The sequence below is a fragment of the Rhinoraja longicauda genome, chromosome 39 (assembly GCF_053455715.1).
Source record: "Rhinoraja longicauda isolate Sanriku21f chromosome 39, sRhiLon1.1, whole genome shotgun sequence".
Taxonomy (NCBI): Eukaryota; Metazoa; Chordata; class Chondrichthyes; order Rajiformes; family Arhynchobatidae; genus Rhinoraja; species Rhinoraja longicauda.
Window position 1 is genome coordinate 4937489 of NC_135991.1, and position 23055 is coordinate 4960543.

Consider the following 23055-nt stretch of genomic DNA (forward strand, 5'->3'; position numbering starts at 1 on the left):
GTGATGTGGCTTATCGAAGATCACATCAGGTTCAAGATGAACAGGAGAAATGGGACAAGGAATGTTTGAAAGCGATGTGTGGTATTTGGTAAACTACTGGGTGGTAATTATTGGAGCAAGTCATCTAATCTTTTGGGAACTGGAAAGATGGACACTTCCTTGAAGAAGGTGGGGAGTGCAGATGGCGATATTCAGTGGCGAGAGGTTGGAGACCTCGGCCAATAGCGTGGCCCGTTGATTGGCGCACAATTTAAAAACTCGGCCAGGGACCACATTTGGCCGATTGCCGGTAATTTACCGGCCGTTTTCCGATAATTTACCTTAGTCAAATATGTCATAATGATAAAAAAAAATGTAGGGAAGATTTACGAGGATGTTGCTGGGACTTGAGGGCCCGGCCTCCACTGCCTTCTGTGGCAGATAATTCCACAAATAGACAACTCTCTGGGTGAAAAAGTTTTTTCTCACCTCAGTTTTAAAGGGACTCCCCTTTATTCTTAGACTGTGCCCCCTGGTTCTCGACCCCCCAAAATTGGGAACATTTTTCCTGCATCTACCTCGTCCAGTCCTTTTATAATTGTATACGACTCAGTAAGACCCCCCCCCTCTCATCCTTCTAAACTCCAGTGAATACAAGCCCAGTCTTTCCAATCTTTCCTCATGAGTCCCGCCATCCCGGGGATTAACTTCGTGAGCCCACGCTGCACTGCCTCAAGAGCAAGGATGTCCTTCCTCAGATTTGGAGACCAGTACGGCACACAATACTCCAGATGTGGTCTCACCAGGGTCCTATACAACTACAGAAGGACCTCTTTACTCCTATACTCAAATCATTTTCCAGTCCATCTTCTCAAGACAAACCTGAAGTAGATCTCGTTGTGTACTGACCACTGCTGTCTCACACTTCTATTGGCACCATGTTCTGAAACCCCTGTCTGTAACACGACAGGAGCAACAGACTCGTTAGCTCTCGGTAAATGGCCAATGAGACGGATCAAGAGTCGTGTCAGGGATGTTTTATTGTCACAAGTTGCAAATAGAACAGGGAACGTGTTACTTGCAGCATGAGGAAAGTATATGCATACACAGCGCTAATAAAAACAATATATGAAGAAATAAACAAGCAAAAATAGTGCAAAAAAAAGCAAAGTCAAGTCAAGTTTATTTGTCATACACACATACACGATGTGCAGTGAAATGAAAGTGGCAATGCCTGCGGATTGTGCACAAAAAAGAATTATAGTTACAGCATATAAATAAAGTTAATACAGTTAATACAGAGAAGACAAAATTTAGTCCCTGGAGTTATAAAAGTTGACAGTCCTGATGGCCTGTAGGAAGAAACTCCGTCTCATCCTCTCTGTTTTCACAGCGTGACAGCGGAGTCGTTTCTCTGACCGTAGCATCTGGAACAGTCCGTTGCTAGGGTGGTAGGGGTCCCTCATGATCTTGCTTGCTCTCGATCTACACCTCCTGATGTATAGGTCCTGCAGGGGGGCGAGTGTAGTTCCCATGGTGCGTTCTGCCGAACGCACTACTCTCTGCAGGGCCATCCTGTCCTGGGCAGAGCTGTTCCCAAACCAGACTGTAATGTTGCCGGACAGGATGCCCTCTACAGCCCCAGATTAGAAGCAATGAAGGATCCTCAGAGACACTCTGAATTTCCTCAGCTGTCTAAGGTGGTAAAGGCGCTGCTTTCCCTTACCCACCAGTGCGGCAATATGCATTGCTCATGTCAGATCTTCTTTGATGTGGCCTCCCAAGTATTTAAAACTGCTCAGCCTAACCACAGTAGACCCATTTGTCTCCAGTGGCGTGTACGTCCTTGGATGTTGAACCCTTCTAAAGTCCACAATCAGCTCCTTAGCTTTTTTGACATTCAAGTGGAGGCTATTGTCCTGACACCAGAGCGCCAGATCAGCCATCTCCTCCCGGTAGGCCTTCTCATCGTTGTCGAAGATCCGGCCCACCACCACAGTGTCATCAGCAAACGTGATGATGGAGTTTGAGCTGAACCTGGCCACATAGTCATGTGTGTACAGAGAGTACAGTAGGGGCCTACGGACGCAACCCTGGGGGGGATCCTATGTTCAGGGTGAGGGAGCTAGATGTGTGTTCTCCCATCCTGACCATCCTGGCGGTGAGAAAGTCCAGGACCCAGGCACCTCTCAAAATCTTCAAATTTGGTTTGGAGGTTGTAGTGTTTAATGTAGGAAGAAGCTGGTGCTGAACCTAGACGTTTCAGGCTCCTATCTTTTCATTCCGATGGCAGGAGTGAAATGAGTGTGTCGCCTGTGTCACTGATGAAGCCGGCTGCCTCTTTGAGACACCAACTTCTGCAGATCCCTCGATAATTGGGAGCTCAGTTCCCTTGATATACCCACTGGCTAGTACTTACTTTTTGCAGTCTTCCTCGATCTTGGGCCTTCAAGTTGTCGAACCAGACCGTGATGCAACCGGGCAATATGCTCTCCACTGCAGAAGTGTAGACATCCAAGAGTATTGACAGACCGAACCTGCTCAGAAAGTAGAGACGTTGATGAGCTTTCTTTATCATTGCATTAATGTGCCGGTTCCGGGAAAGATTTTCAGAGGTATGCACGTCCAATAATTTGAAGATTTTGACTCTCTCCACCGTCGTCCTGTAGACCTACACAGGATTGTGGGACCCCATTCTTCCACTTCCATTTGCCATAAACATTTTCTTCTGCATGCTGTCAATGAAAGCAAGGTTGTAGCTCTGGAACTCTAGGCATTCTAGATGGTGGTGTAACCCAGAGAGCGGATGCCCAGTGTGAGACAATAGGCTTACTGAGTTTAGATACCACCGCAACCCTGAAGTTGGATTGATTGATATCACCGCAGATAATGAGCAGGGCATCAGAGTTTAGTCGTTAAAGGTAGTTCATGACCGAGTATAATTCGTCCACTGGCACCTTACGTTTGGGTTTGCGTGTTATGTGATCATAGACGCTTTGATAGAGACGAAATGCCCCGGTAGGTGAAAGGTACGGGACTTAGTATTCCAGGTGGTCGCCTGAATTATATGTAGCATTCGTGGGAACAAACTTTCAGCACTGAGCGCAGTTCTGGTCTTCGAGCTATTGGAAGGAATACATTCAACTGAGAATGTAGGGGGGGGAATCACACGTTGTTGCCTGGAAGGGAGGGCTTTAGACTTAAAGAGCGGCCGGACAAGTTTGAAGGTTTTCCACTGAGAGTAGATGGTTGACCGGTGACATTACGGAAGTATATATCATCATTAGTGGCATAGGAAAGGTAGACGGTGCTGTCGTTTTTCCAGGGTGGGGAGTCTGGAGCTGGATAACATAGTTTTCAATGGAGAGACCATGGCGTCAGAAGAGACCTGAGAGGCAACTCGGTTACACAGGAAGTTGTGGGTAGGTGGATCTAGGTGCCAGATGAAGCTGAAGATATATGCTTCGATTAGAATATACAAGAGACATTTGAAAGAATAGGTGGACAAAAATGGATGGTGGGCCATGGAGAAAACATGGGGAAGTTGGACTAAATTATTTGGACATATTGCTCGGCCTCGGCATCCGGTTCCAAAAGGTCTTCGTTCGCGATGTTTGACTATAACTCTATAAATAGCATCGTCATTGTTTGACTGTAAGAGACTCAGAGACTATGTTGGCAGTCAGCCTCTTATTGTGTTTTCAGGACTGTCCGCGGTGGGGCATCATTTTGAACCCACCTGGCCTGGTTGAAAAATAGTATAAGAAAATAACTGCAGATGCTGGTACAAATCGATTTATTCACAAAATGCTTGAGTAACTCAGCAGGTCAGGCAGCATCTCGGGAGAGAAGGAATGGTGACGTTTCGGGTCGAGACCCTTCTTCAGACTGATGTCAGGGGGCGGGACAAAGGATGGATATAGGTGGAGACAGGACCATAGAGGGAGATCTGGGAAGGAGGAGGGGAAGGGAGGGACAGAGGAACTATCTAAAGTTGGAGAAGTCGATGTTCATACAACTGGGCTGCAAACTGCCCAGGCGAAATATGAGGTGCTGTTCCTCCAATTTCCCGTGGGCCTCACTATGGCACTGGAGGAGGCCCATGACAGAAAGGTCAGACTGGGAATGGGAGGGGGAGTTGAAGTGCTCGGCCACCGGGAGATCAGTTTGGTTAATGCGTACCGAGCGCAGTTGGAATGCCTGCGCCGCATTTTTAAGGCCGAAAGGCATACGAAGGAATTCAAATAACCCGAAAGGGGTGATGATGGCGGTTTTCGGCACACCCTCCGGTTGCACGGGGATCTGATGGTAACCGCTGACTAAGTCGATTTTAGAAAAAGAGCTTGGCCCCGGTCAGATGGGCAGAGAAATCTTGAATATGTGGGATGGGATACCGATCTGCAATTGTGGCGTCATTTAGGCGGCGGTAGTCACCGCTAGCCTCCAAACGCCGGACACCTTGGGCACCATGTGCAGTGGAGAAGCCCATGGGCTGTCCGAGCGTCGAACAATTCCCATAGCTTCCATCTTCTGAAACTCTGCCTTCGCCATCTGCAGTTTGTCGGGGGCCAGTCTCCGGGCGCGGGCATGAAACGGTGGTCCCGAAGTGAGGATATGGTGTTGAACCCCGTGCTTGGGGTCGGTTGCGCTGAATTTAGGGGTCAGAATTTCTGGGAAATCGGCCAAAATTGGGGCATAGATGTTATCCACCGCTGCCACCGGGTCGCGGACTGGCACAGCGGACGCAGGAGGACGGAAGGGAATTGATTCTAATGTAGATGCATGGACCAGGCGTTGACCTCGCATGTCCACCAACAGAGATTGCGCCCGGACGAAATCCGCGCCCAACAGTGGCTGGTGTACGTCTGCCACGGTAAATGTCCAGGAAAAGTGGCAAGCACCAAATATCAGGGGAATGGTACGGACGCCATATGTCCGTTTGGGGCTCCCATTAGCGGCGGTCAATAAAGGACCCTGATTGCCAGCACACGTGTCCATCCGGGACGGAGGCACCACGCTGATTTCGGCCGCTGTATCCACCAGAAATCTGTGGCCTGACCGCCGATCCCAGGCGTATAGGCGATGGAATTTGCCGACCGCCGCGGTAATTACCGGCGGCCGGCCCCAGCGTTTCCCGGAAACGTACAAGGGCGGACGGCACTGGCGGGCCGCCGAGCCCCATCGTTGATGGTAGAAACATCATTCCCCGTCACGGGTTTCTCTGGCAGGCTCGGACGGCGCCGTGGAGTCCCTGGACGGTGTGGGTCGAGACCGCCGCGTTTTCCTGGGCATTGTGGACACTGGGCCTGGCACCCCCATTCTCTGCCGCACGGACACCCACAGCTCGTCGGCACGCCCCCAAAAGCCTGAGGGTCTTCAAAACTTACCCCTGCACGGAACGGGCGCATATCTTCTGGAAGCTGCTGCAAAAAGGCATATTCAAATAACATGCAGGAATGGTGGCCGTCCATGAGCGAGAGCTCACTCATTAGGGCCGAGGGCTTCCGGTCACCCAGCCCGCCCATGTTGAAAATACGGGTCGCTCATTCCATCCGACTGAGCCCGAAGGTGCGGAGTAGCAGTGCCTTGGGGCCCTTGTATTTTTCGGCTATCGGTGGATTCTGCAGGTAGGGACGTATTCGCCCGGCCGTGTCTTGGTCAAGTGAATCGACAACGTAATAATAACGGGCCTCTTCAGCTTTGATTTGCGGATGTAAAACTGCGCTTCGGCCTGTTGAAACCATACCCGAGGCTGGGCGCTCCAGAAGGTAGGTAGTCTCAGTGAGACAGCCTCCAGTCGGGCCTGCTCGGCGGCGGCGGTGGGCTTGTCGCTGTCTGCGTATTCGTACATGCTGAACTTCCAAAATGTCTATTTTGGACGTCGGTAGGTCACCAGATGTGGCGGACACGGAGCTGTCCATCCAAGAATGAGGCAGCACACTGAGTTATCGAACACCAATTTATTCCGTGTGTCGCACCCTCCTTCCCAACTCACTTATCTCCTGCTCTTGGTCTCCTCGTGACCTCTCACGACCCTCTCACGAGCCGAACGTTATGTACTGTGTGTGGCCAACCACCAGGGGCCGCTACAGCGTCCTCTCATCTCTTACTCCCCCAATTTGGCTACCTCCCATCCCTCACTCCCCAAAGATGGCTTCATCCCATCGCCCTTACTCCCCGAAGCTGGCTTCATCCCACCCCCCTTACACCCCCAATTTGGCTACCTCCTATTCCTTACTCCCTCAAGCTGTCTTCCTCCCATTCACCATACTCCTCCAAGCTGGCTACCTCCCAGTAATTTACTTCCACTAGCTGGTTACCTCCCATCCACATTACTCCCCATTACTCCCACAAGGTGTCTACCTCCCATTGTTTACTCCCCCAAGCTGGCTATATCCCATTTCCCTTACTTCCCCACGATGGCTCCCTCACATTCCCCTTTCGCCCCCAAGCCTGCTACCACCCGGTCACTTAATCCCATAAGCTGGCCAGCTCCCATCCCCAAGCCCCCACAAGGTGGCAACCTTCCATCCCTTACTTCCCCCAAGATGCCGACCTCCCATCTCATACTCCCCGAAGCTGGCTACCTCCCATTCCCCCGACTCTCCCAAGCAGTCTTCCTCCCATTCCTTTTACTCCCCAAGCCGGCTACCTCCCAGGCCCCTTAATCCCCCAAGGTGGCTACCTCTCATCGCTTACTCCCACAAGCTGGCCACGACCCAACCCTTACACACCCAAGCAGCCTCCGTTCCCCCCAGCCACCTTACTCGCCCGAATTGGCTACTACCATCCCTTACACCGCCAAGCTGGCTTCTTCACCTTCCCCTTCCTCCACATCCCTTACCCCCGCCCCCAAGCTGGCTACATCCCAGCCGTTACTCCTCCAGGCTGGCCACCTCCCATCCCGCTTATTCCCTCACGTTGGCTTCCTCCCATTTCCCTTACTCCCCCAAGCTGTGTCCCTCCCATTCCCCTTACACCCAAGCAGCCTTCCTCCCATTCGCCTTACTCTCCCAGCTGGCTACCTACCAGTCCCCTTACTCGCATAAGCTGGCTACCTCCCATTCCTTACTCCCCCAAGCTGCCCATGTCCCATCCCTAGTTATCCCACGCTGACTACCTCCCATCACTTACTCCCCCCCCAAGCAGTTACCTCCCATCCCTTTCTCTCCAAATATGGCTTCCTCCCACCCACTTACTCGCCGCAGCTGGCTTCACCCCATCCCCCTTACACGCCACGTTGGCTACCTCCTATGCCTTACTCCCCCAAGCTGGCTTCCTCACTATCCCCTTCCCCCCAAGTAGGCTACATCCCACCCTATACTCCCGCTAACTGCCTCCCTCCCATTCCCCTAACTCCCCCAAGCAGTCTTCCTCCATTCCCCTACTCCCCCAAGCTGGCAACCTCCCATTCCCCTGCTCCCACAAGCTGGCTACCTCCCACGCTTACTCCCCCAAGCTGGCTACCTCCCATTCCTTACTCCCACAAGTTGGCAACGTCCCATCCTTTACTCCTCCATGCTGCCTAACTCCAATCCCCATTACTCACAAAAGCGGGCTCCCTCGCATCCTTTACAACACTATGCCGGCTTCCTCCCATCCCTTACAACCCCAAGCTGGCTGCCTCTCATCATGCTTACCTCACCAATCTGCCTTCCTCCCATTCCCCTTACTCCCCCAAGCTGGCTCCCTCCCATTCGCCTTTCTCCCCCAAGCTGAATACTTCCCATCCCCTACTCCCGCATGCTGTCTACGTCCCATACCGTTTTCCCCGAAGATGGATTCCTACCAATCCCATAACTCCCCCAAGCTGGCAAACTCCCATTCCCCTAACTCCCCCAATCTGTTCCTCCCGTTCCCCTTACTCCCCCAAACAGGCTTCCTCCCAGTCCGGAACCCCACAAGCTGGCTACCTCTCATCTCCAACCCCCCAAAAGGTTGCTACGTGCCATCCCTTACTCCACCAGGATGTCGATCTCCCATCCCATAGTCCAAGATGCTGGCTACTTGCCATTCCTTACACCCCTAAGCTAGCTACCTCCCATTCCCCTTACTCTCTCTAAGCTCACTTCCTCCCGTTCCCTTTACTCCCCCAAGCCGGCTACCTCCCAGTCCCCTTAATCCCCCAAAGTGGCTACTTCCCATCCCTTACTCCCAGAACCTGGCTACCACCCATCCATCACTCCCATTCCACTTACTCCCCCAAGCTGCCTTCCTCCCATCCCCATTACTCCCCTAAGGTTTGTTTCGCCAACCCCCTAACTCGCCGAAGATGACTACTTCCCATTCCCCTTACTCCCGCAAGCAGTTTTACTCCCATTCCCCTTACTCCCCCAAGCTGGCCTCCACCCATTGCCCTGGCAATCTCCCGTCACCTGTTTTCCTCCAAGATATCTTCTTCCCATTCCTCTTTAACTCCCTTCTCGCTACCTCTTATTTCCCCTTACTCCCCCAAGGGTGCTATAAACATCCCATTCCCCTTACTCCCCCAAGCTGGCTCGTCTCAGTACCCTTCATCCCCAAGCTGCCTACCTACCATCCTTTCTCCACATTAGCTGGCCATTCCCTTACTCTCCCAAGATGTCTACCTCCCATCTCTTACTCCCCGAAGCTGGCTACCTCCCATCCCATTACTACTCCATTAAAACGCACCATCCGCTTTACGCCCTTAAGCTGGCCACCTCCCATCACAAGCTGCCTATCCCCCATTCGTCTTACTCCCCCAAGGTGGCTCCCTCCCACCCCACCGATTTCCCCAAGCTGGCTAGCTCCCACACCTTACTCCCCCAAGGTAGCTAACTCCCATCCCCATTAACCCCACCCCCAGCTGGCATCATCCCATAATCCTTACTCCCCCAAGCTGGCTATCTCCCGTACGCCTTACTTCCATAAAATATCTTCATCCCATTCTCCTCTACTCCCCCAATCCGGCTGCCTCCCATCCCCAATTACATCCACAATCTGGCTACCTCTGACCCCCCTTACACACACAAGTTGGCTACCATTCATCCCTTACTCCTCCAAGCTGGCTTTCTCCAATTCCCTTTCCTCCCCCAAGCTGTCAACCTCCCATCCTCCATGCACCATCAAGTTGTCTACCTCCCATTCCCCTTACTCGCCCAAGCAGTCTTCCTCCCTTTCCCCTTTCTCTCCCATGCTGGATGAATCCCAGTCCCCGTTCTCCACAAGCTGGCTACCTCCAATCGTTTACTGTCCCAAGCTGGCTACCTCCCCTCTCTCAGTAACCAGGCTGGCTATCTCCCATCCATTACTCCCCGAAGCTGGCTTACTCGCATTCCACTTGCTCCTACAAGCTGGCTTCTTCACATTCCCCTTGCTCCCCCAAGCTGCCTATCTCCATTCCCCTTACTCCCCCAAGCTGTCTTCCTCCCATTTCCCTTACTCCGTTACTCCCCCAAGCCGGCCACTATCTCCCAGCCCCTTCATACCCCCAGCTGACCGCCTCCCACCCCTGACCCCCACAAGCTAGCTGCGACCCATCACTTACCCACCCAAGATAGCCACCTCCCATCCCTTTCTCGCCAAGGATGGCTTCCTCCCATCCCTTACTCCACCAATCCGGCTACCTTCCATCCCTCACTACCCACAGTTGCCTTCCTCCCATCCCAATTAGTCCCCAAATGTGGCTTACCCCATTCCCCTTACTCGTCAAAGTTAGCTCCCTCCCATATCTTACTCCCCTAAGCTGGCTTCCTCCCATGACCCTCGCCCCATGCTGGCAACATCCCATCCCTTACCCCCCCCCCCCAAGTAGTCTTCCTCCCTTTCCACTTACTCCTCCAATCTGGCTATCTCCCATTCCCCTTACTCCCCCAAGGTGGCTCCCTCCCACTCCCTTTATTTCCCCAGCTTGCTAACTCCCATCCCTTACCCTCCCCAAGCTTCGCCAAGCTGGCTCCGTCACATGCCATACTCCCCCAAAATGCGAACTCCCTTATTCCCCGAAGCAGGCTTCCACCCATCCCCATTACACCCCAAGCTGGCTACGTTCCATCCGATTTACTCACTCAAGCTGGGTAACTCCCATTCCCTACTACACCAAGCAGGGTATCTGCTGGTCCCTCACTACCCTATGCTGCCTTCCTCCCATCCCCATTAGTCCTCAAAGCTGGCTCACCCCATTCCCCATACTCGCCCAAGTTAACTACCCCCATCCCTTACTCCCCCAATCTGACTACTACCGGTCCCTCTCTACCGAAAGCTGCCTTCCTCCCATCGTATTAGTCCCCAAAGCTGGCTTACCCCATCCCCCTTACTCGCCCGTTAGCTACCTCCCATTTCTTACTCCCCCAAGCTGGCTTCCTCTTATTCCCCTCCCCCCCACCAAGCTTGCTACATGCCAACCGTTACTGCCCCAGTCAGGCTACCTCCCATCCCTAACAACCCCAGGATGGCTACCACCACCCTTCTCTTATTCACCCAAGCTGAATACCTCCCATCCCTTACTCCCCCGCAAGCTGGCTACGTCACATCCGTTACTCCCTCAAGCTGGCTACCTCCCCTTCCACTTACTCCCCGATGCTGGGTATCTCCCATCACCATTACTCCTCAAAGATGGCTTCATCGCATCCCCTTATAGCCCCAAGCTGGCTACTTCCCATCCCTCACCACCCCAAGCTTGCTACTTCCCATCCCTCAAAACTCCAAGCTGGCTACATCCCATCCCTTTCTCCGCCAAGTAGGCTTCCTCCCATCACACCTACTCCTTCAATCTGGCTTCCCCCTATTCCCCTTTCTCCCCCAAGCTGTGTCAATCCCATTTCACTTCCTCCCCCAAGCTGGTTACTTCCCATCCCTTACTCACTCAAGCTCCATAACTCCCTTCCCTCCCCCCAAGCTAGCTTCCCCTCATTCCCCTTACTCCCCCAAGCTGTGTTCCTACCATTCTATTTACTCCCGAAGCCGCCTTCCTCCCAGACCCCTTAATCCCCAAAGCTGGCTACGTCCCTTACCTTACTCTCTCAAGCGGGACACGTCCTATCCGTTACTCCCCCAAGTTACCAGCCTTACATCCCTTCCTCCCCCAAGCTGGAAACCACCCATCCTTTTCTCCCCAAACGTGGCTTCCTCTCATCCCTTACTCCCCCAAACTGGCAACCTCCCATCCCTTACTCCCACGATGTTGCTACGTGCCAAACCTCACTCCCCCAAGTTGACTTGCTCTCACCCCCCCTTAACCCCGGAATCTGGCTTACTCCCCATCCACCCAACTCGCCCAAGTTGGACTCCTCCCATCCCTTACTCCCCCAAGCTGGTTTCCTCCCATTCCCCTTTTTCCCTCCCATTCCCCTTTCTCCCTCCCAAGCTGGCTACATCCCATTCGTTACTCCCCATCCTGGCCACCTCCCATCCCGCTTACTCCCCCAAGCAGTCTTTCTCCCATTCCCCCTGCTCCCCCAAGCTGGCTACCTCCGAGTCCACATAATCTCACAAGCTGCCTAGCTCCCATCCCATAGTTCCCCAAACTGTCTACATCCCAACACTTACTGTCCCAATCTGGCTACCTCCTACACCTTATTCCCCCAAGCTGGCTACCTCCCATCCCTTGCACCCCAAGCTGGCTACCACCCATCCCTTGCTCCCCAAGTTGGCAACCTCCCATCCCTTGCTCCCCCAAGCTGACTATCTTCTATCCCGCTTCCGCGCCGCCCCCCCCCACAAGGATGGCTATTTCCCAGACCTCTTAATCGTCTTACTGCCCCCAAGCTGGATTCCTCCCATTCCCCTTACTCTCCGAAGCTGTCGTCCTGCCATTCCTCTTTCTCCCCGAAGCCGAATACATCCCAGTCCACTTCATCCCCCAAGCTGGCTCCCTCCCATCCCCATTTCTCCCCAAATCTGGCTTCATCCCATCCCCTTACACCCCCAAGCTGACCACCTCCCATCCCTTACTCCCACAAGCCGGCCCAAGCCCTTCAGTCGGACCGGAAGCCCGGCTCGCCCACCGCGGACGCTCCTTCGGGAGCGAGGATGGAGCCCCGAGCAACCGCAGAGGGACAGGTGGACCGTCGGAGAGCGAGGAAGGCCGCCGAGAACAAAGGGGCGACCCGAAGTGCGATGGCAGGCAGGAGATAGAACTATTCGGCCAACGTTTGTAACATTGTTGGCGGCAAAATGTGCCGACACTTGTGTATAGCCTGGGTGAGGTTTGCTACATGATTTTACCGGGTTGTCTGCAAAACAAAGCATTTCACTGTCCCGCGGTACATGTGTCAAGAATGTTCCATTAAATCATTGTAATCCTTGCAAAACCATATACCATCACACACACACTTCAACTCACTTGCACAATCTCACATATTCACACTCGCATATACGTACAGACACACTCATGCATTGACCTACACACAAACAATAACCAATGCGAGTCAGGCTGAATCTCTGGAGAAGATTAGTTTAGTTTATCAATTTTGTTTAGTTTATTGTCACGTGTGCCGAAGTACAGTGTAAAGCTTTTGTCGCGTGCTATCCAGTCAGCGGCAAGACAATACATGATTACAATCAAGCCATTTACAATGTATAGATACAAGATTATTGGTTAACGTTTACTGTAAGGTAAAACCAGCAAAGTCCAATCAAGAATCGTACAACGGTCATCAAAGAGGTAGATAGTTCAGCACTGCTGTCTGGTTGTGGTAGGATGATTCAGTTGACTGAAAACAGCTGGGAAGAAACTGTCCCTGAATCTGGAGGTGTGCATTTTCACACTTGTATAACCTTTGCCTGAAGGGACCGGGGAGAAGAGGTAATGGCCCGGGTGCGACTCGTCCTTGATTATGCTGCTGGCTTTGCCGAGCCTGCGTGAGGTGTAGATGGAGTCAATATACGGGAGGTGGTTTGTATGATGGTCCAGGCTGCGTCCACAATTCGTTGCAATTTCTTGCATTCCTGGAGTTGTTCCCATACCAAGCTGTGATGCATCCTGATAACATACTTTCTATGGTGCATCTTTAGAAGATTGTGAGAGTTGGTGGGGACATGCTAGACTTCCTAAGCCTTCCACGAACATGGATAGGTGACGTATCGGCTCTGTGCTCTTCTTCAGATTGATTATGGTGGGAATGGGGACAAGGCTGGAACAGAGGGAGCCAGGACAACACGAGTTGTATGATGAGCGGATGCAGGTGAATAGCGTTTTCACAGTCTGGTAGTTGAGACGCGAGATTAAAAGATAAAAGGATTGCAGAGGATGGAATTATAAAGAGAGAGAGGAAGGAATATCGGTGGAACGGGAGGTAGAGGGCATAAAAAGATCGAAGTCCTGGTGAGGCCCGAGGAAGAGCGAGGCGAAAGCGGGAATATGCACGTTAGTTACCCAACATTGGATAATTCAAAGTTCATACCATTAGGTTATAAGGTACCAAAGCGGAATATGACGTGGCGTTTTTTCAGTTTGCATGTAGCCTCACACAGGCAATGTAGGTGGCCCGGGACAGAAAGGTTAGTGTGGGAAGGGGAGTTACAATGGTTAGCAACGGGGAGATCCAGCAGGCCTCAGCGGCATTGTGTGAAACGGTCGCCGAGTCCACGCTTGACCACGCCGATGTAAAGTAGGCCTTAAATGGAACACGGTGTGCACCAGATGGGATTAGAGGAGGTGTAGGTGGACATCTCTCACCTGGAAGGACTGCTGGAGTGTGAGGAAAGGGGCATGTGGACAGATGTTACATCCCGCGGTGGCTAATCGTTTTAGCTGCACTTCACAAGACAGGCGTGGGAGGGCAAGCAGGAGCGGAGTTGTGGAAAACAGAAAGTCAGATGAGTGTAAAGATGAAAGGGAGAGATAGCGTAGAAGACGAAGGGAGGAGAGATGGAGGGAGAGTGAACTTTTAAAGAGAGGGTGAGAAGATCAATAGAGAGGAGAGTTCAGAGCGAGTGGGTTGGCAAAAGGGAGAGAGGAAGGGTCAAATAGATAGAGAGAGACGCATGGTGAAATGCAATGGAAGTGAGAAGGAGGGAGGGGCAAGAGGAGCAAGGTTGACGGGGAAAGAGGTGCAGAGAGGGAGAATAGAACGTGCAGAGGTGCAGAGAGGTGCAGAGAGCATAGGGGAGAGAATAACAGTTCAGAGAGAGGACAGGAGTAAAGATGAAGGGCGAGAGAAAGGGAGGAGGGAGATGTGCCGCATCATTCGCTATTTTATTTAGGTTTAGGAAAATTCTGAGATGGCAAAGTTTCTGTTCTCTGCCTTTCGTGAGTCTTTGGGTCGTTCCTCCTCAGAGGTGATGAAAGCAGAGCATTTTATTGTCCGGGAGCAAAGTCAGATCCATTCCAGGCAAGCAAGGAGTGAATGGTTACAGGCCTCGCCGGGAGTGTGGGGGGTGAGGTTGCAGTCAGTTAAGCCGCGGTCATATTGAGTGGTGAAACAGAGTTGAGGGGCCATTTTAGTCTGAGGTAATCTGTTGACCTAACTCCTCAACCTGAGAACCAAGTTCGCCCAGTCCACCTTCAAACTGAGCACCAGAACCCATGAGAGGTTCCCTGGAATTTGGGATTGCCTTTGTGAGCGAAGCGGATTGAATGAAATCAGACAAACAACATGAGGCGGAGAGTTGGACCAGATGGAGTTTGAAACAATATTCCCTTTGCTGGAACAATGCCGCTCCCAATTTCCATCCCTCAGTATCGCCACAATTCCCAGTCTTTGGAGTTTCTCAATCAATTCCCTGAATAAATCACGACCTGCCTCAGCAGGGATTTCACTTGGCTGATGTCATCTGTTTGCGAATCATTTCAAAATCTCTATTTTTAATTCTGTTGAAACTTCATTGTCCCGGTGGAGACGGAAAATGGTATAAAATCTCCGGGACTGTTCTGCCCCGGCATTTCATTCTGAGAGATTACTGGTAGCTCACGGGGACACGTCGCTGGGCAGAGAACATGCACCGTGAGAAGCTGAATGAATATTACGCCGTGCAGAAAATCTTGTACGTGATCATTGCTCCCGTTGGAGTCCCTGGTAAGTGAGCAGAACATTTCAAGGTTTATATCTCCGTCTGTTAACCGGCGTTGACCTGATTCTGATCGTGTTACAATATTCCCAACTGATGAAATATTCATCCTTTTATCAAGAGGGTGGAAAAACAGCATGGGTTAAAATTGTAATGGATAAAATAAAAGAACTATGCCCAGAAGAATTTATCAATAAATGGGAAGCGAAGCTATTAGTTAAGGATCAAGAGTCACCTTTGCTAAAACATTTAATTAATATATTGTTGAAAACAGTTAAAGCTAATGATAAAAGATTTTTTCTAAAAGCTAAAACTCCATTAGTAAAAAATAGATTACTGCCGTTTGCTTGGAATAATCAAATATTACAAGTCTGGGAACAGAAGGGTATTAAACAAATGGGAGATTGCTACGAAGGAAATAATTTTTTGACATTTTCTCAATTGAGAAACAAATATCAAATTCCAGGGAATAGTATTTTTTTTAATTATCAATTACAATCTTTTTTAAGGGAAAAGTTAGGTAATTCAATGTTTTTATTTCAAATTAAAGGAATTGAATCCCTGATTCAGGGCAAGGGAACTAAAAAAATTATATCTTCAATGTATAAATTGTTACAAAAATCTAGTCCAAAGACAGGAATTCAAAAATCAAGACAAAGATGGGAAACAGATCTGAATATTGGGATTGATGAACCGAGTTGGGAAGGATTGTGTTTAGAAAGTATGAAAAATACTATTAATGTGAGATATAGTTTAGTACAATACAATTTTTTACATCAACTATATTTAACTCCGAAAAAGTTAAACCTGAAATTTGTTTTAGATGCAACCAGGATGTGGGTACTTTTTTAACACTCCACATGGCATGTCCTAAGGTAACTCCTTTTTGGAAAGACCTAAAAAACTTTTTGGAACAATTGATGAATAAGACCATACCATTGGATTCAAGGTTATTTTTATTGGGAGATACTAAAGGAATATTACCAAGATTAATTTTAGATAAATATCAGGAAAGATTTCTCAAAATAGCAATAGCAATAGCAAATAAATGTGTGGCGGTCACTTGGAAAGATCACAATGAAATAAGAATTGCAAGATGGTATGCAGAAATGCGTAGTTGTATCCCATTAGAAAAAGCTACTTATAATCTGAGAAATAAATATGATTTATTTTTGAAACTTTGGAACCCATTCACTTTAAAACTAGGATTAAGAATTGGAAATATTTAATTTAGGATTTTTTGATACCCCTAAAAAGAATTTAAGAAGAAATGACCCGGAAGTGTTTTCTTCTTGTCTCCAGGTTTCCTTCTTTTCTTCTTTCTTTCTTTCTTTCCTTTTTAAATTTTTTTATTTCTTATCTTTCTTCTTCTCCTTTTTCCTCTTTTTTCTAACTGGGGGGGTGGGGGGAGGGGGGTTGTTGGTGGGGAGATAATACAGAACAATACAGGTATAATCGAATTTAAAATGTATAATCGAATTTATAATGTAGGTACCATCGCGTACTATGAGTTCATACATGTATTTGTTTTGTTAAAATTTAATTTTTTTATTTAAAAAATAAATAAATTAATTAATTAAAATATTCCCAACTGATGATCGTTGTACAAGAATATGTGAAGCACATCAATCCTCTCAGTGAAATATTTTTGAATTAACGCTGTGATTTTTCAGACAGCCGAAACTAATCCTCTTTTTCTCTCACAGACGGGACCCACTAGAATGTTGTTCTTGCCTTTAGTGGGACCTTGCATAGAGTTGTCCCAGTGCTCGGGACAGGCAGCTCTCCGGGACGGTGTGAGTGCGAGGGATTTACATTGTGAAGTTCACTGTGTCTGAGTTGTCACAGTCGGATTCCACCGCCTGGTGGTCAATAATTGGATCGATCTCCTGAACCGGTGGCCGCGGATCTACCAGCGTGTGTTGTTACCGAACTGAACTCACTGTGGAATGGATCCATTAACGGAGCCAATCTGCTGCCGGATCCGGAGTTGTCCCTGCGTTCCCTCTGGAACCCTCCTCGTCCCCATCAGATGCCGAGTTCCCGGAGCCCTGGGTAAACGCGGCCGGTCACGGTTAAGTCTGTGAAACCGGCCCCATCAGAGACTGTGACCGGGGTTAACTGTAGACAGGACCATTCCGCCTATTGTAGCGGGCAGCTGCTCGTTCCCTCCCCGCCCTTTACCCCGCCCGTCGCCTTGTCTCCTCTCCCCTGAAGCAGGCAGGTCGGGCACAGTCGGAGCCGGGTCTGACATTGTTAAACCTGCAGCCGCGCACCGACTCCAACACTCCTGATCTTCAGCTGAACGTGGAGCCGGTGTTCAGCCCCGGAGACCGTGTTCAGTAATGCCCAGTGTCTGTCCCCTTCTCTTTCCGCAGTGAATTTAGTGGCGATTGTGATCCTGTCCAGGGGAAAGTGCGGCCTCTCCACCTGCACCACTCGCTACCTGGTGGCCATGGCAGCGGCCGATCTACTTACCCTGATCACCGAGGTCTTTTTGTATCAGATCCGATTCCATTACTATTATTGGAGTTTCCTGTCCATCACCCCTGTGTGCAATGTTAACCTTGTACTGAGGTATTCAGCTACACACTGTTATGTCTGGTTCACCGTCACTTTCACCTTTGATCGCTTTGTCGCCATTTGTTGCCAGAAGCTGAAAACTAAATATTGCACCGGGAAAACTGCGGCTGTGGTTCTCGCAACAGCCGGCGTTCTGCTCTGTCTGAAAAACGTTCCCCGCTGCTTCACACTGGAACCCTGGACAATCATGGACAATGTCCCGTGGGGCTGTACACCGGTGGACAATTATTACACTGACCCCGGGTGGGTGGCATTTGACTGGTTCGACACGGTTTTAACTCCGCTCCTCCCTTTCGCTGTGATCCTGCTGCTCAACGCTCTGACAGTCCGGCACATTTTAGTGGCCAGTCGGGTCCGTCAGGGGATGAGGGGTCAGAGCAAGGGGGAGAAGCGCAGTGACCCGGAGATGGAGAGCAGGAGGAGGTCTGTGGTTTTACTCCACCATCTCCGGCAGCTTCATCCTCCTGTGGCTGACGTATGTTGTAAACTTCATCTATTATCAGATCACAGGGATTGGAAATGATATGAATGATTCTCAATGGATTTTTAACTACGTCGGGTATTTGCTGAGGAATCTCAGCTGCTGCACCAACACATTTATTTACGCGGCGACCCAGTCCAGGTTCAGGGAGCAGGTGAAGAGCGTGGTGAAATATCCGCTCACCTCAGCGCTGCGGCTCATTAATAAACCCGCGCCCTGTGCGCATCTCAGAGGCGGCCGCAGTCTCTCCGCTCCGGGCTCCGGCTCCTCACATTCACCGCCGCATCTTCCAGCTGTCAGTCCCGGGCGGATGGTCCCATCGCCGGCGCCGCTCCGGGACCCCCAGCCCCTCACATTCACCCAATCGCCCCGTTGCTCAAAGATGCAGATTAAGCAGAAAAAATAACACCATAGCCTGTCATATATATTGATCATTTTAAATGACAGTCCCTGATCATTGAAGAGTTTATTTCAGTTTCTACCCCCTCATTCCCACCCCCCCCCTCTCCGCACTGGGGACCGGTCAGGGGTAGGGTGGGTCTCTCTCTCTCTCTCTCTCTCTCTCTCTCTCTCTCTCTCTCTCTCTCTCTCTCTCTCTCTCTCTCTCTCCTCTCTCTCTCTCTCTCTCTCTCTCTCTCTCTCTCTTCTCTCTCTCTCTCTCTCTCTCTCTCTCTCTCTCTCTCTCTCTCTCTCTCTCTCTCTCTCTCTCTCTCTCTCTCTCTCTCTCTCTCTCTCTCTCTCTCTCTCTCTCTCTCTCTCTCTCTCTCTCTCTCTCTTCCTCTCTCTCTCTCTCTCTCTCTCTCTCTCTCTCTCTCTCTCTCTCTCTCTCTCTCTCTCTCTCTCTCTCTCTCTCTCTCTCTCTCTCTCTCTCTCTCTCTCTCTCTCTCTCTCTCTCTCTCTCTCTCTCTCTCTCTCTCTCTCTCTCTCTCTCTCTCTCTCTCTCTCTCTCTCTCTCTCTCTCTCCTCCACCCTCCCTCTTTCCCTCCTCCATCCCCCTCTCCCCTCCTCTCCCACTCTCCCTCCTTCCCTCCCTCCTCTCCCCTCTCTCTCTCTCTCCTCTTTTTTTCTTTTCTTTTCAATGACTTATTCAGCACAAACACAGCCTCCAGAGTCCCCGTGGACACCGGTGTTCCCTCTCTAGGGACACGCGCGCACGGACGTAGGCCCGGAAGAGGGGCAGGCAGCCGACTCTGGCAATACCGTCGACCGCCCGCTGCCTGGACCCACGAATGGCCATCTTGGCCAGGCCCAGGAGCAAACCGACAGGGAAATCCCACCCTCCTGACCGGCCCTCCGCACTCCCGGCCCCGAGCCCAAACACCAGGATCGTAGGACTGAAATGCAGCCAAAACTTGAGGAGCAACCCCTTTAGATACTCATACAGGGGCAGCAATCTCACACACTCCATGTGCATGTGGAACACGGACTCTTCCTCGCCGCAGAAAATGCAGGCGGCCGGCGAGTCCGTGAACGGGCTCAAAAAGTTGTTACACACAACTGCTCTGTGCAACACTCTCCACCCCAGGTCCCCGATGTAAAGGGGGAGGACTCCCTTGTAGAGAGACCTCCACTGGGGACCACCCCGGCATCAGGTGGCAACACGGATCGCCAAGGCGTATCCGGACGGAAGACGAAGGCGAGGAGGTGAAGAGTGTGCAGGAGCATCCTATACAGTAAACGTCTGCCTGCATCACGGAACGGCACGCTGGCATCTGGGAAAGGCGGCTCAAGTTGTGTGGGGCCGGCTTTCCGAAAATATTACGGAGCCTGGGCCCGATGAACAGTTCCGGCGGAGCGGGGGTAAGTTCGGCCGGAATCACTCCAAGCACACGCCGCTCCCCGACACCCACCGCAACGGGGTGAGGACCGGCGCCCCTCACAGCCACAACACCCCTCCCCCTGAGGAGCAACGCGCTGACTGAAGATGACCAAATTCCTCACTCTTAACACATCGCGGTAAAAGCTTGGCATGTCCCGTGTGGCGGGTCGACTGATGCCCACCACCGGGAGCCGCCAAACCCCCCTTAGGCAATGGCCCAGGCGGAAAAAATACGTGGCCAGAGCGTGCCACCTGGGAGGGTGCTCCGCGTACACGTACCTCCGCAGAGTCCTGAGACGGAGAGCCGCCACCTGGGTACGCACGCAGACCAAGGACTGGCCACCCTCCTCTAGCGGGAGACTCAGGACTGCTGCTGAGACCCAGTGTTTCCACCCTCCCCAAAAGAAATCCACTAACCTCTTCTGTACAGCAGTTACAAAGGTAGAGGGCGGGAAAAGAGTGGCCAGCCGGTACCATAACATTGAGGCCACCAGCTGGTTTATGACCAGCACCCTACCTGGAAAGAAATAAACCCTAAGCATGCCTGACCACGCATAATCTTTCAGCTCCTCCGGCAGGGAGCCCACCTGCCACTGGCCCACTAAAATTCCGGAGCACTTACTCCAGTTGATCCTAGTGGACGAAGCAGCTGAGAACACCTGCGCGGTGTTCGCGCATCCTCCGCGGGTAAACAGGATCAGTAAACGTAAGAAGAATGTCATCGCCATAGGCCGAGAGAACCACCTCCACCCCCGGTCCTGGTAGAACCAGGCCTGCCAACCGCCTCCTAAGATGACACAGGAATGGCTCCACACAGACCGAGTACAACTGCCCAGACATGGGGCACCCCTGGCGTACCCCCATCCCAAAGCGAATAGGAGCCAACAATGCACCGTTTATCTTCACGAGACACTCTGCTGCGATGTAGAAAAGCCGGACACGGGCCACAAAATGCGGTCCAAAACCGAACGCTTGCAGTGTCCCGAAAAGGTAATCATGGTCCACCCTGTCAAAAGCCTTCTCCTGATCCAGGGATAGAAAAGCAGCTGACTGACCAGTGCCCTGGGCCAGATGGATCAAGTCCCTAACCAAATGGATGTTATCTTGGATGGACCGGCCAGGGACTGTATAGGACTGGTCTGGGTGGATCATTTGGGATAGTACGGAGCCCAGGCGATTTGCCATTGCCCGTGCAAAAACTTTATACTCTGTACAGAGGAGAGAGACCGGGCGCCAGTTCTTCAACAGGCGGAGTTCGCCCTTCTTGGGCAGCAGGACAAACGACTGCCCTGCGCCTCGAAAGGAGCATCTCCCCGGTCGCCAGGCTCTCCCCCACAACCTTCATGTAATCACCCCCCAGGACATCCCAGAAGGTTCTAGCAAACTCAACCGTCAGCCCATCCAGCCCAGGGGACTTACCCCTTCTGAACTGGTGCAGGGCACCAGTCACCTCCTCCAATGATAAGGGGTCATCAAGCTGTTCAAACACCCCTCTATCTATAGTCGGTAGCCCCTCCCACAGAACCCGCTGAGCCTCCCCGCTGAACCCATCCGCGGAGAACAGCGTTGCATAAAAGGACCGAACTAACGCACTAATGCCCTCTGGGTCTGTGACCGAGGAGCCATCGTCCGCGAGCAGCTCGACGAGCTGTTTGTGGGCTCCTCGCCCTTTCTCCAGAGAGAGAAAGAAAGGTGAAGCTCGGTCCAGATCGTGCAGCATCTGGACTGGTGACCTCACGTATGCACCTCGGGACCGCTCAAGCTGCAGGTCCCTCAGCGCTTCCTTCCTCTCCTGAAACTCTCTCCACTCACAGGAGACTTCACCGACCCGGCCCAAGCGAGACTCTGCGTCGAGTAAACTCTTCTCGAGTCGCTCGACCGCCGCGTCCCGCCTTCTGGTCGACCCTCCCGTGTAGTCCTGACAGAAAAGACGGATGTAAGCTTTCCCCACATCCCACCACTGCTTAAGGGAAGGGAAGCCCCTCTGCCTCTCTCTCCACTTCACCCAGAACCGCCTGAAAGACTCCCGGAATCGGAGATCCTCCAGCAGCTGGTTATTAAAGTGCCAGTACGCGGACCCAGCCCGTGTGCGCGCTGGGATAAAGTCCACTCGCACCAGGCCGTGGTCCGAACATGGCACCGTCCGCATAGAGGCCGCCGAGACCCGGGAGGACATACGCTCTGGAGATGTACACACGGTCGATACGGGAACCACCCCCCTCAGACCTCCGCGAAAACGCGTTGGAGTCAGGGTGGAGATTCCGCCATGCATCGACCAACTCGAAAGATTCAATCACACCTCTCAACTTCTTCGCCACTGCAGGGGCACACTGAATACCAGAGCGATCTCGCGCCTCAAGGGTACAATTGAAATCCCCCAAGGAAGACACTCTCCGCAATCAATGGTGTTCAGCAGAGCAGTCACTTCCTGAAGTAACCGCGCCTGCATCGTGCCGGTGCTGGGGGCGTACACGTTAATGAAACGTAACGGCACGCCATCCAGAATCACGGCCAGATAGAGCAAACGGCCTGGCACAACTTCCTGCACCTTCACAATCTCTGGCTGGAAAGTCGGGGCCTACAGGAAAGCCACCCCACTTGCCTTTGTACTGAGGTGGCTCATGTAGACCCCCCCCCCCTCCCACTCCATGACCCAGGTGGGCTCATCACTAGCAACAGTGTGCGTGTCTTGCAGAAAGCTCACTGCATACTTCACCTCTCTGAGGACCGATAGATGGTGAAATCTACGAAGGTCCCCCCTTCCGCCGTTTATATTTAGGCTAACTACTGTGAACTTGAAGGCACACTACGGCTTTTTCCTCCCACTCCTTGTGGGAGTGGAGCCCCTCTCTCTGAGGAGCTTCAAAAAATCCTCGAATTGGCGCTTATCACGATCACCAAGACCATTATCCTTACTGTGAAGGATACCACTAAGTGTCCGGATAGTTCCCCCAGGTTTGGCCACCGTTCGGCAGCTATCCGGACTTTGCTCCTACTGCGATGATGTTCATTCAAAAACTCTCGAATCTCAAAGATGCCGGGCGCTCGAGACACAGCACTGGAGTCCTGGCATTCTGCCAACCCACTGAAACCTGAAGCAACATCTTCCCCCTCCCTGCACTCAAGGTCATGGCCCAGATTTGGCAGACTGCGTGAGCTGGCTCCAACACCATCCACCCCCTCCGGCATGATCCCACCCCCGGGATCAATGTCGAGGGAGAGT